The sequence below is a fragment of the Dasypus novemcinctus genome, chromosome 3, assembly GCF_030445035.2.
Source record: "Dasypus novemcinctus isolate mDasNov1 chromosome 3, mDasNov1.1.hap2, whole genome shotgun sequence".
Taxonomy (NCBI): domain Eukaryota; kingdom Metazoa; phylum Chordata; class Mammalia; order Cingulata; family Dasypodidae; genus Dasypus; species Dasypus novemcinctus.
Genome location: NC_080675.1, coordinates 176,979,118 through 176,994,161, shown reverse-complemented (window position 1 = coordinate 176,994,161; position 15,044 = coordinate 176,979,118). Strand labels below are relative to the sequence as shown.

The 15,044-nt window shown below is 40.8% G+C and overlaps 1 non-coding gene across 1 annotated transcript; it reads left to right on the top strand.

The window, feature by feature from the left end:
* Positions 1 to 1,745: 1,745 nt before the first annotated feature.
* Positions 1,746 to 1,853, top strand: LOC111761184 (U6 spliceosomal RNA). The gene has a single exon (XR_002794618.1). It is a non-coding gene; the product is annotated as a U6 spliceosomal RNA (small nuclear RNA).
* Positions 1,854 to 15,044: the final 13,191 nt, after the last annotated feature.

Genomic DNA, 15,044 nt, shown 5'->3' with positions numbered 1-15,044 from the left:
TGAGTCCCCACCCACAAAGGGGTAGGGACTCAATGTCCTACTGACATAAGAGGTTTACATAATTACTTAATCAAGTAAACCTATGAATCCAATATAATCTAATATGCCCAGAGGAAAAGATCAGTTTACAAACATAATCCAATATTTCTTTTTGGAATTCATCAATAATATCAAACTGCTACATCAATTGATTTCTTTTTTAAGGAGGCACCAGGAAATGAACCCAGGACCTCGTCTGATTTTTTGACAGGGGTGCCAATTCAGCTCAATGAAAAGTATAATCTCTACCACAAATGGTGCTGGAGAAACTGGATATCCATATGCAAAAAATGAACATGTGAAAAAACTTACAAAATGGGAGTAAATATTTGGAACTCACATATATGATAAGGATTTATATCCAGAATATATAAGAATACCTACAACTCGATAACAAAAAGACAAACCTAACTAAAAAATGGGCAAAATACTCAAATACACATTTCTCCAAAGATATACAAACAACCAATCAACACATGAATAAATGTTCCACATCAGTAACCATCAAGGAAATGTAATAGCCACTTCACACTCACTAGGATGGCTATTTTAAAAAGTAAAAAAATGAAAATAAATGGTGAAAAAATTGTTGGGAAGAAATAGGAACACTCGTACACTATTGGTGGGAATGTTAAATAGGCAAGAATAGAAATCAGCTTGATGGTTCCTCAAAAACTTAAGTGTAGAATTACCATATGACTTGGCAGTCCCATTACCAAAGCTTTTCCATCAGCCAAAACAGAAACTCTGTACTCATTGAATATTAACTCCCCATTCCTTCTGTCTCCTGCCGCCCTAAACAAAATCATACAGTGTTTGTCTTACGATGTCTGGCTTAATTCACTCAACAAGATGTCATCAAGTTCCATCTATGTTGTGTATATATATATCAGAACTTTTTTTCTTTTTGTAGCTGAAATATTTCATTGTGCGTTTGTGTGTTTATTCATTTGGGTTATTCACTAATCTCTTGCTGGACACTTGGGTTGCTCCCACCTTTTGGCAATTGTGAATAGCCCAACGTGGGTAGACATATTTATTCAAGTTCCTGCTTTTTGGCAATGGATGATGACCACGGTAGCCCTACATGTAATTAATGCCGTTTATTGTATACTATAAAGTGGTTAAAATGGGAGATTTTATCTTGCGTATTACCACACTAAACATATTTCAAAAGCAGTTTCATAATATGTACAACACAGAGTGAATCCTAATGTAAAGTACTAACCGTAGTTTATAATAATACATCAATATTATTTCATTAATTGTAACAAACACACCATACTATTGCAAAATGTTTATAATAAGGGATACTGTGTATGTGGAAGGAGGTAAGATATAGGAGAACACTACTTTCTGCACAATTTTTCTATAGATCTAAAACTGCTCCAAAAAATAAAGTCCATTGGTTTAAAAAAAACAACAACACAAAAGAACAACAAAAAAAGTTCCTCTCCTCTGGTGAGTTCAGACAACAACTGGCAGAAGTTGGATATATTTGGGCCAGCTTCATTTCCAGCCTTTGATCTGGTCTATTTTTAGGTAGCCTAGCAAACCTTTCCCCCTTTCAAAACTATCATGGTAAATTACAGAGCTGGGCCACGAGACCCCCTACAAGCAGAAACCAAGTCTGGGGATGCTCTTTCCAATGTGGCAGTCACTAGCCACACACGGATTTGTAAATTAGTTAAAATTAAAACTTTGGAGTGCTTGTTTCGGTGGCACATATACTAAAATTGGAAGGATAATAGGGAAGATTAGCATGGTCCCTGCTCAAGGCAGACATGCAAATTCACGAATCGCTCCGTAATTTTATTTGGATGTATATTTTCATGTATCCTCTGATAGACAGGATTTGATGATAAGAAACTGATCACTCGTTCTTATTCTTCAGCAATCCTGTCCCCCTTAATTCATCACTAACTTCTTTCCATGCCCACAAACAGAGCTACAGAATTGTTTTTACTAGCTGTAGTGTATTCTATCTCTAAGGACGCATAATCCAACTTTTTTCTTTTTCTTTTTTTGCAATTATAAAACACATAGAGAAAAAATTAAAACTTCAAAAGATGGACTTCCATGCTGACACTGTGAGGCTCTCCACTGACCACTTCTCCAGGAAGACCGTGAAAACTAATCTTTTAAAAAAACAAACAAACGTTTAAAGCTCTGGGGAATGCTCTGAAGGATCATTTGAGAAAGTATCTATTCAAGAATATTGAAAAAATGTTGGTAAGAAAGGCTGTGGTGTTTGAATCCAGACTGCGCCTTCCCTCCCTGCTCCCTGCACCTCAAACACTGCCCCCCACGACCGCCGAAGCCAAGAGCTCAGGGCTGCTCCCCCCAAGCCCAGGTGGAGGGTTCTCTTCCTGGGAGGAGCAGGATGTCAGTATTTCTCTTTCTGCTCCCAGCCACCCGTCACTAAGTCCTGGGTGAGTGTGGCTGGTAGGTGGGCTCCCTTCTCCCAGCTCCCACTGAGGAAGCAGAGGCTTTTTCCAGGATGCAGCACCCTCAGAACACGGTCCAGATCAGGCTTGTCCCTGTTAGTGAAGTGGGAGTTACGTGGCACGAGAGGGACCTCGACTGCTGTCCACCCTCTACCTCCCACCCCCTCACTCCCAAGTCCCAAACTTCTAGAGCGGTGTGTCAGCCACTCTAGAGCTCAGCTCTGAAACAGCTGCTAGTTTTCTCACGGGAACTGACTTCATTTGTTATAGAGAGTGAAGAACAACCCAAAGCTGTTCTCAAGAACGACGGTGAGACCGTTGGGAGGAGACTGGAGATACAAGTTATCTCTTGAAAGGATTTGCCTACGTAGAGCAATCCCCAGGGCATGGGTGAAAAGAGTAGCGCATCCTGCTGACAATTAGTGGAGCTTAACAGTGCAGCAAGCGAGTGTGGGAAACGGCCCTCCAGGACCTGGGTCACCCCAGGGTGGTTATGGCACACTCTGAGGCTGGACACTGCGGGCTGGAGTTGACCACTGAAATAGCCCGATCGGCCACTAACAAACAAGCAAATAACAATGCATGCCAGGTTATGTGGGGGGACAGTACTGAGACTTACTGCAATAAACTATCCAACATGTCCTGTTTCTAACTATTACAAGGCATGTGAGAAAACTGCAGTCTGACCCATTGCGAGAAGAGCAGGCTCCAAAACTGTCTGTGATAGAGATCAGATATTGAATTTATCAGAAAAAAATAAACTAGACATTTAATACATGTTCATAGAACTAAAGGAAACCATGATTGAAGAAGGCATGATAACAAAGTCACATCAGAATATCAGTAAAGAGATAGAAATTATGAAAATGAACCAAATGGAGATTTCTGGAGTTGAAACATACAATAACAAAATTCACTAGAGTGACTCAACAGTAAATTTGAACTAGCAGAAGAATAATTAGTGAATTTGACAATAAGAGATGCAACAGACCAGGGAGCTGAGGGGGCACAAGAGATTGAGCACCTCTCTCCCACTCCAAAAGGTCCCAGGATCAGTTCCTGGTGCTGCCTAAAGAGAAGACAAGCAGACACAGAAAAACACAGAGAGCCCAAAAAGCAATGGGGGGGGGGGGGGAGTGGAAATAAATAAATAAATAAATAAACAATATCAATGCACATTATTCTTCTTTCTTCTCTTAATTGAGTGAAAAAGCAATTGTATAAAATGATGTCCATATCATTTATCAGATTGTTGCATCACAGCGAATATATCAAATATAGAAATGAAATTTACGTGCATGTATTTGCCAATTACAGCACAAAGGAGGTGAGCAAGATGAAAACTGTAATGGGTGGAGGAAATGATGGGAGATGGTAAGTTAATTATAACAATGTAAAGTTGGGTTTGTAACTCAAAGAGATGTAATATACTTGAAAAAACACACAGAAAGCAGGGAAATGGGACTTCCGGAAGATGGAGGACTAGACAGACACAGGACTCTATTGTCTACCAAAAAAATAGAGGACAGGCAGAAATGGACTGGAAAAAATGTTCTAGGGTGTAGGACACTAGGGGAAGGCTGGACACTACCCAGAAGAGAGGCAGGCAAAGGAAAAGAATCTTGATGGCAAAACTGAGTTAAAAGCTACAAATGCAGCTGCCGGCACCCTCCCCACCTTATAGAGAATTTAGAATTCTTAGATCTTGGGGCTGGCAGATACAGACAAAGAGGTCCACAAGGATCCACCTCCCTAGGACATGAGAGAGAGGGGGAAGCAGCCTAAGGCTGACTCAGCGTTTGGCACACGGATTTGATCTGCTGTGTCCCAGGAGCTCTTTAGGCTGGATGGGCTGCACCACTGTTTACTTTGGGAGCCAGCGAGGGACTAGAGATCTAGCCGGCTGTCTCAGTCTTCCTCTCTGCTGACCCTGATCATGACAGGTTGCTGAGGATGCAGAGGGGAGTGCAACTATTTCCCACCCAGGGAAAAAGAGAAGGGACTGCCAGCAGACGTTGGAGAACAACATCTGAGAAAGTGGAATTATGAGAACATTATTCTCCAGGCAGGATCCTCTATCACATTGATGGGTCTGTGTTGCAGCAAACAGTCAGACCAGGCCTTGAATGGAGAGGAATGCCAAAATTGCCATCTGCTGGCCAAACAAGGAAAGACGTGTGAGGAAATCAAAAGTAAACAGGAGGCTTTTTCCAGCCCTTATAGCCTCACTCTCCAAGGCCCTTGGAAGCGGGTCTGCAACTCATTACTGGGTCCAGGGTCCAGATTTGACAACTCATAGGAATAATTCTAAAGACCCAGAACAGGTAGAACCAAGAATCAAAGAACACCAGTAACACAGCCTCTGCTACTAAATCCCTACAAAAGAGAAATTGAGCATCAGAGTAAACTCACCATCATAATCAGATGCCTAGACATTAATAAAAATAAAAAAGCCATACTAAAAGAAATGGAAGAAATGGCCCAAGCAAAGGAATATGACATATCCTCAGAAGAGACTCAGGATTTGAGACAACAAATCAGTGAGATTCATACAAATTTCCAAAATCAAATTAATGAGTTGAAAGACAATATGATGAAAGAGATAAAGGACATAAAGATGGCACTGAGCAAGCACTAAGAAGAATCTGAAAACCTGAATAGAAAAGTAACGGAACCCATGGGAATGAAAGACATGATAGGTGAGATCAAAAACACATTAGGGGACGTGCCCACGGAGAGGCCAACGTCGCAGCTTCCCGGGAAATCACTCCCGGGTGTGAGCAGCCCCCAGGACCGGCTGAGTGGGGACGGAATCCTGCCAGAGCGGGCTGTTCCAGGAACCTACCAAGCAGGAGGTGTCTGGACGTCGATCTGGAGAGACTGCAACAAAATTAGTGCTTGCTCAAGGTAGAACTGCAGGTTTCTAACCTGAACTCAGAAGCCGTGGGGAGGTGAATCCCTTCCATTTAGGGCTAAGGGCTGCAGCTTTCCCTGAGAACTGCTGGTTGTGCGGCAGTGTTCCCAAGCCTCATATTCCCCAAATGCGTGAACCCCAAGCCCGTGTTCCCTGAACTCCTGCAACTCACACTTCACAGACCTACGTACCCCGAGTCCACATTCTCCCCGTCTCTCCTTCCCGAGCCCAGCACTCCCGGAAATCCAGCATTGCCCTAGCCCTCCCGTCTCGGACAAACGCTGGGAGTGGGAGGGTTTAGTCGGAGGTGCAGAGGGGTCCAAGGAGAGCAGGTTCAATTCTCTGGCCCCCCCTTTTATTGAATTTGGAGAAGCATACCAGCTGACTTGGGGAGAGCCTAGGAATAAAGGATAGGCAAATCTGCTGAGAGAGCCCGATTTACCTAAATGCCCTGGAATAGGAAACTTGGTCTGGGAGAAGGTGGAGTCAGAAAATTAACCAGCCCCCTTGTAGCACACCTAAGGGAGAGGGACAGCAGGACGTGCTTTGCAGGCTTCCAATAGCATATTTAGGGTTCCTGGCAAGGGGTGGGTGCTCTCTCGAGAAATTAAGAGGCATTATTTTCTAAGGTGAGTTGGTTCACCAGGGACCCATTTGAATCTCCTGCGGGAGCCCTCACACAGCCTTCCTACTGCCCTGGGAGAAGGGAAGGGAGGAAGGGAGAAAGGGGGAAGGTCAGACTCCTAAGCAGTTTATTCAACTGCAAAGAGGATTCATTGCTTGAGGCCTTGGCTGGTCTTTTTTTTTTCCTTGTTTTTCCTTCCTCTTTATCCCCCCAAGGTCCTTTTTTTCCTTTCTCTTTTTCTTGCTTGTTTTTTTTTCTTTCTTTTTCCCTTTTTTTTCTTCTTTTTTATTTTTTTATATTAGGTGCTGCAGGCAGCATTTCTTATTTGTTGTGCTTCCTCATCCTCAATTTCCTCTTTCCTGTGTGTACTGATTGTGGCTACCAGCACGATCCCCTTTCCTTTACATCTTTCTATCCTCTATCATTTATTGTTTCTCTTACATTCCACCTCTCTTTGTTTAGCCCCCAATATTTCTGACTTTTAATCTCTAATACCTCCATTCTGTTTTCTATCTTTTATTCCCTCTTTATATTATTGTCCTTTCTTTTCTCTTTCCCTCTCTCCTGACCACACTGGCCTTTTAATTCACACTATATTCCTCCCATATTCAGTTTCCTGTCTCATTATAGGTGATCCACATTGTTACTGTTATAACCACACAGCTTACATGAGTTCAATATCCATTCTCCTAGATCTCACATGGTTCTTCTACTAGCATTCACTATCAATACTACTATAGTGTTTTTCTTTTCTTACTTCTTTTGCCTTCTCTGGCCCTAATAATTTCCTTCAAGGGAACTTAGCCAACAACAGGGAAGTAGAATAAGAAGAACAAAATGACAAAGAGAATACTTAACACATGCACAAAAACAACTAATTAAACCCTGAAGAAGCTAATCAACTGAATAAACCCAACAAGATAAAATGATGACAAGATAGCAACAAAAAACTACAAACAATACCAATAATCAGGAAAACATGGCCAATCCAATGAACAAACTAAAAACCATGAAGAGTGGAACATCGAACAACTAATAAAGCTCTCAAAACTTATATCATGGACCAATTTAATGAAGTGAAGGAAGCGATTAAGGATATTAAAAAAACACTTGGAGAGCATACAGAAGAAATTGTAATCATACACAAAAAGATAATGGATATGATGGGAATCAACAGCACAATCCAAGAAATCAAAAATACACTCTCAGCAAATAACAACAGGTTTGAAGAGGCAGAGGAAAAAACTAGTGATGTGAAGACAGTACATCTGAAATTGAACAGATAGTAGAATTGATTGATACAAAGATAGAAAAAATCCAGCAGCAACTTAGGGACCTGAATGACAATGCAAAACACACAAACATATGCATTATACACATCCCAGAGGGAGAAGAGAAGGGAAAGAGGAAATAATGGCTGAAAACTTCCCGAACTTATTCAGGGGGGTGCATGTACATGTCCAGGAAGCACAAGGCACCACAAACAGCATAAATCCCAACAGGCCGACCCCAAGACATATACTAATCAAGTTATCCAATGCACAAGACAAAGAGAAAATACTAAAAGCAGCAAGAGAAAAGAGAACCATCACATACAAGGGAGGCTTCATAAGATTAAGTGCTGATTTCTCATCTCAAACCATGGGGGCAAGAAGGCAGTAGTATGACGTAGTCAAGATACTAAAAGAAAAGAATTTCCAACCAAGAATACTCTATCCAGCAAAACTATCATTCAAAAGTGATGGAGAGCTCTAAATATTCACAGATAAACAGAAGCTAAGAGAGTATGCCAACAAGAAACCTGCCCTTAAGAAATACTAAAGGGAGTTCTGCAGGAGGAAAGAAAAAAAAACAGGAGAGAGAGAGTTGGAGGAGAATGCAAGAACAGCTAAAATGACAAAAAGAGGGGGAAAAAAATCAAACAACCTATGACAGACACAAATCCAAAGAAAATATGGCTAATATAAGTAATTCCTTCAAAGTAATAACACTGAATGTCAATGGATTAAACTCACCTGTTAAGAGACTCAGACTGGAAGACTGGATAAGGAAATATGACCCATCTATATGCTGTCTACAAGAAACACATCTTAGACCCAGGGATTCAAGGAGTTTAAAAGTGAAAGGCTGGAAAACAATCTTACAGGCAAACAATAATCAAAAAAGGACAGGAGTAGCTCTATTAATATTGGACAAAATAGACTTTAAATGCAAAACTATTGTGACAGACAAAGATGGACACTACACATTAGTGAAAGGGATAATCTTTCAAGAAGAAAGAACAATCATAAACATTTATGCCCCTAACAAGGGTGCCTCCAAATACATGAGGCAAACACTGGAAAAACTAAGGGAAGGAATAGGTGCCACTACAATTATAGTGGGGAACTTTAACACCCCACTATCACGATTGGACAGAACATCTCGAAAGGGAATCAATAAGGAAACAAATACTTTGAACAATATAATAGTGGATCTGGACCTAATAGACATATACAGAACATTACACCCAAATACTGCAGTCTATACATTTTTCTCAAATGCTCATGGATCATTCTCCAAGATAGACCACATGCTAGGCCACAGAGAAAGTCTCAATGAATTCAGAAAGATAGAAATCATACAAAATAATTTCTCTGACCAAAGTGGAATGAAGCTGGAAATCTGCAAGGGACCCAGATTTGGCACCAAGATATGGAAGTTAAACAACACACTCTTAGAAAAGCAGTGGGTCAAGGAAGAAATCTCAACAGAAATTAATAACTACCTTGAAACTAATGAAAATGGTAACACAACGTATCAAATCTTATGGGATGCAGCAAAAGCTGTATTGAGAGGGAAATTCATACATCAAAAAAAGAAGAAAGAGCTAAAATTGAAGAACTAACTGCACAATTGGAGGAATTAGTAAAAAAAAAAAAAACAACTCATCCCTAAGAGAGAAAAAAGAAAGAAATAACAAAGATCAGAGCAGAACTAAGTGAAATAGAAAATAAGAAAGCACTTGAAAAAATAAACAAAACAAAGAGCTGGTTCTTTGGGAAGGTCAACAAAATTGACAAACCTTAGCTAGACTAACAAAGAAAAAAATAAAGAAAATGCAAATACACAAAATAAGAAATGAGAAAGGGAATAGCACCACTGACCCCAGTGAAATAAAGACTATTATAAGAGGATACTTTGAAAAACCATATTCCAACAAGAAAGTCAATTTAGAGGAAATGGACAAATTCCTAGAAACACATAAGCACCCTACATTGATGAAAGAAAAAAAATGACGATCTCAACAAACCAATCACAAGTAAAGAGATAGAATCAGTCATTAAAAACCTCCCATTTAAGAAGAGCCCTGGGCCAGATGGTTTCACAGGTGAATTCTACCAAACATTCTGGAAAGAACTAACACCAGTCTTGCTTAAAGTTTTCCAAAAAATCAAAATAGAAGGAACATTGCCTAACTCATTTTATGATGCCAACATTACCCTAATACCAAAGCCAAAAAAAAAAAAAAAAAAAGACATCTCAAGAAAGGAAAATTACAGATAAATCTCTCTAATGAACCTAAATGTGAAAATCCTCAACAAAATACTTGCTAATCATATTCAACAACATATTAAATGAATTACACACCACAACAAGTGGGTTTCATTCCTGGTATGCAAAGATAGTTCAATATAAGACAATCAATTAATGTAATACACCACATAAACAGATTGAAGGAAAAAATCACATGATGTTATCTATAGATGCAGAAAAAGCATTGGACAAAGTACAACACCATTTCTTGATAAAAACACTGCAAAAGATAGGAATAAAAGGAAACTTTCTAAACACGATCAAGGGTATATATGAAAAACTCACAGCTAACATCATTTACAATGGTAAAATTCTAAAATCTTTCCCTCTAAGATCAGGAACAAGACAAGGATGCCCACTATCACCCCTTCTATTTAATATTGTGTTAGGGTGCTTGCTTGGGCATTAGGCCAGAACCAGATAAAAAAAGGATCCAAATAAGAAAGGAAGAAGTAAAAATTTCACTATTTGCAGATGACATGCTCCTGTACATAGAAAGCCCTGAGAAGTCTACAACAAAGCTTCTAGAACTTATAAATGAGTTCAGTAAAGTTGCAGGTTATAAGATCAATGCACAAAAATCAGTAGCACTGCTGTACACTGATGATGAGCAATCTGAGGAGGAAATCAAGAAACAAATACCATTTACAATAGTAAATTAAAAAAATCAAATACCTAGGAATAAATTTAACTAAAGATATGAAAGACTTATACACAGAAAACTACACAGCACTGTTCAAGGAAATAAAAAAAGACCCAAATAAATGGAAGAATATTCCCTGTTCATGGATAGGAAGACTAAATATTATTAAGATGTCTATCCAACCAAAACTGATCTACAAATTCAACACAATCCCAGTAAAAATCCACAAAGCATTTATTAATGAACTAGAAAAACTATGAAATTTATTTGGAAAGGAAAGAGGTCCTGAATAGCCAAAGACATATTGAAAAAGAAAAATGAAATTGGAGGAATCACACTACCTGACTTCAAAACATACTACAAAGCTACAATAGTGAAAACAGCATGGTATTGGTACAAGGATAGACACACTGACCAATGGAACCAAATTGAGAGTTCTGATATAGATCCTCACAGATACACTCATCTGATATTCGACAAGGCCACCAAGCTCCCTCAACTGGGAGAGAATGGCGTCTTCAACAAATGGTGCCTAGAGAACTGGATATCCATATGCAAAAGAAAGAAAGAGGATTACCAATTCACACCTTATACAAAAATCAACTCAAGATGGATCAAAGACCTAAATGTAAGAGCCAAGACCATCAAGACCTTGGAAAACAATGTAGGGAAGCATCTACGGGACCTTGTAATAGGAAATGGCTTCATGAACCTCACACCCAAAGCACAAGCAGCAAAAGAACAAATAGATAAATGGGACTTCCTCAAAATTAAAGCCTTTTGCACCTCAAAGGAATTTGTCAAGAAAGTGAAAAGAGAGCCTACCCAATGGGAGAAAATATTTGATAACCATATATCTGATAGGAGACTTTTATCTTGCGTATATAAAGAACTCCTATATCTCAAAATAAAAAGATAAACAACGCACTTAAAAAATGGGCCAAAGATTTGAACAGATACTTCTCCAAAAGAGAAATACAAATGGCTAAAAAGCACATGAAAAAATGCTCAAAATCACTAGCTATTAGGGAAATGCAAATCAAAACTACAATGAGATACCATCTTACTCCCATAAGACTGGCAGCTATCAAAAAAAGAGAAAACTACAAGTGATGGAGAGGATGTGGAGGAATAGGAACACTCATCCACTGCTGGTGGGAATGCAGAAGGATCCAGCCATTCTGGAGGACAGTTTGGAGGTTTCTCAAAAAGTTAGCTATAGATTTGCATATGACACAGCAATTCCACTACAGGATATATTCCCAGGAGATCTAAAAATAAGGACACAAACCAATATATGCACACCAATATTCATAGCAGCATTATTCACTGTTGCCAAAAGTTGGAATCAACCCAAATACCCATCAGCAGATGAATGGATAAATAAAATGTGGTATATATGTACAATGGAATACTACTCAGCTATAAGAAGGAATACAGTACAAACACATATGATAACATGGATGAATCTTGAGGACCTTATGTTGAGTGAAGCAAGCCAGGCACTGAGGCACAAATACTACATGATCTGTCTGATATGAAATAAGCAAACCAAGCTGTCTCAGAGAGCTAGAGACTGGAAGATAGGCTTAAAGGAACTTGGGTGGGGGGGGGCGGGGGGAGAGGGAGGTTGTGAGCTGATGCCTACATGAGTGAAGTCTATGATAAGCTGGAGGTAAATATTTGTACAGGGAAGGGATAAGATAGTATAGGGATACCTTTGGGGCTTTGCAGGCTTGAGGGGGGGCTAGGGTTGGGAGGATGGGTCATATGTCCCAAGGAATTGGGGGGAGGGCTTGGGAGAACAGTTGAATATGGGAGGCTGTCGGGTATGTGGTTGAAACTCTAATGTTGAGAAAACTCTTTAGAAAATATAATAAGAGAGGATTGCATGCTTAAGATGCTTAAGGGAGGGCATCTGGCACAGGGGCAGGCATCTAGTATGTGTGTGAGTGCTCACTTTGTCATAGTGTGTTATATCATTGGGTGGAGACCTATACAGTGAGTGTGAAGGTGTACCCACATACTGGGGAGCCCCAATGTTCTCAAACAGAGGGAATTGTGTCTCGAGAGAATTGGGGGCTTCCAATGGGTTAGGGCTGTCTAGTATGTCAAGCCCTCAGCATTGTTGCAAGTATCTGTAAATCTGGTACCTCAAGTACTGAAAATTGATTGTCACCGAGGGCCCTGAGGGGAGAGGGAGAGAGGTATTGAATAGATGGAAGCAGGGCAACTTGCGGGCAGTGGAAGTGCTCCACACGATGATGTAATGATGGATATAGGTCATGTTAACTTACACCAAAAGAGTATAAAAGTCTATAAGCTAAAATGTAAACCATGATGTAAAACATAAGGAAACTAAAAAATTTAAAATGTGTACAGTCTAAAATATAATCCATAATGTAAACCAAAATGGAACCATGTTTGATAGCTATGTTTAAAAATCTGTACATCAGCTGCAGCAAATACAACATGAACATGTAAAAAGATCATTGCTGGGGCATGCATATAGGGTATATAGATATGTTCAGATGTTTGTTGGGTACTGACATAATGGGTAGAGTTTCACACAACAACTGAGGGAGTGCTGAGTTCCCACTCCAAAGAACTCTGTTTCACTCCCCAATGGAGTAGCAACAATCCCCTAAGTGCAAGGGCAAAGACCAATGAAGAAGGATGGTCCAATGATGGACCCTTGATACTGATGACTCTGCTTAGGAGCCAGTGTGCTGGAAATTTCAACTAGGCCTAGAGCCACAGGGTGCCTGAGAGTTACCTCCTGAGAGCCTCCATGTTGCTGAAATGTGGCCACTCTCAAAGCCAAACTCAGGATGTAAATGCATTACCTTTCCCCCAGCATGGGACATGACTCCCAGGAATGAGCCTCCCTGGTGCCAAGGGATTGCTACCCATCACTAACTGGTGATGCAACTAGAAAGAGACCTTGAATAAAAGGTCAGACAAGCAGAATATCTCAGCCTACATGTAGGATGATGTGTTAAAAACTGCTTTTTGACCTTGAGTAAAATGGGGAAATGGCAAAGACAAATGAGTTTATAGGGCTAAGAGTCTTCCAAAAAGAGTCAGGAGGTCATCAGATGGGTCGCACTTATGCATGCCTCAGCAGGACCCCAAAATCAGCCAAAGTAGATACAACCCTAGGTACTGGTTCTACTGAAGGCTACAGAGACCCACAGCATATATGGTCATGGCAGATGGATTTGGAGTTCTGTGCCATGTCAGTGGGCCCTTCTTAGGAATTTCTGCTCCTGAGTGTGATGGAGCTGGACTCAGATGTGACTTTCCTATACATGCCTCCTCTGTCACTTTTACTGAACCTGTGGTTGGCATGAGGGATAATGTATACTCAGGGGACTTGAATCTCTGGACTGCCTATGTTCCAGCTGGTCCCTGAGCCTCAGCAGAGTTGCAACTCCTACTCTCTGGTTCATTGGACTTACCCGGGTCAGCTAACAGGGAGGTGAAGATGGTCAACCACCACACCAGGGAATTAAGAGTGCCTACAATTTCAACCAGAGGAATTGCATCCATCATCCATGTGGAATCTAAGCCCCCTCTTGATCTAGAGGTGGAGTGGACATCACCATCCCAGGGTCCACAGAAAGGAGGAATAAAATATGGATTAGAGAGGACTTACTGATATTCTATAAAACTACTGTGACTAGTACTAAAAGAAATTGTAGCATTGATGTTGAGAAAGTGGTCATGGTAGTTGCTGAGGGCAGGGAGAGGGAAGAAGAGATGTGGGCATTTTTGGGACTTGGAGTTGTCCTAAATGATATTGCAAGGTCAGATACTAGACTTTATATATCCTGCCATAACCCAATGAATGTACTGAGGGAGAGTGTGAACAATGATCCATGTGGTGCAGCAGTGCTCCAAAATGTGTTCGCTGAGTGCGATGGGTGTGCCACAATGATGAGGGAAGTTGTTGATGTGGGAGGAGTGGGGTGGGAGTGTGGGGTATATGGGAACCTCTTATGTGTTTTTTTAATAAAGATTTATTTTTTATTTATTTCTCTCCCCTTCCCTCCCCCCTAGTTGTCTGCTCTCTGTGTCCACCTGCCTGAACGGTCTTCTGTGACTGCTTCTATCCTTATCAGTGGCACCGGGTATCTGTGTTTCTTTTCGTTGCATCATATTGTTTTGTCAGCTCTCCATGTGTGCAGCACCACTCCTGGGCAGGCTGCACCTTCTTTCGTGCTGGGTAGCTCTCCTTATGGGGCGCACCCCCCATGTGTGGGGCTGCCCTATGCAGAGGACACCCCTGCATGGCATGGCACTCCTTGCGTGCATCAGCACTGCACATGGGCCAGCTCCACATGGGTCAAGGAGACCTGGGGTTTGAACCACGGGCCTCCCATGTGGTAGGTGGATGCCCCATTCATTGGGCCAAGTCCACTTCCCTCTTATGTTTTTTAATGTAACATTTTTGGTGATGTATATATCTTCAAAAAAATACAATTTACAAAAATGATGGAGGTGAGGGGTGGGGAGTGGGTTATATTGGAACCTGTTAGATTTTTAAAGTAATGTTCTGTGTGATCTATTAGCTTTAATAAAAAATGTGTAAAAAAAAAACCACATTAGGGAAGTGGATGTGGCTCAAGCAGTTGGGCACCTGCCTACTGCATGGGAGGTCCTGGGTTCAGTTCCTGGTGCTTCCTAAAGAAGATGAGGAAGACAGCAAGCTGATGAGATGGGCTGGCACAGCAAGCTGATACAGCAAGACGATGCAATGTGATGATGCAATGAAGAGACACAATGAGGAAACACAAT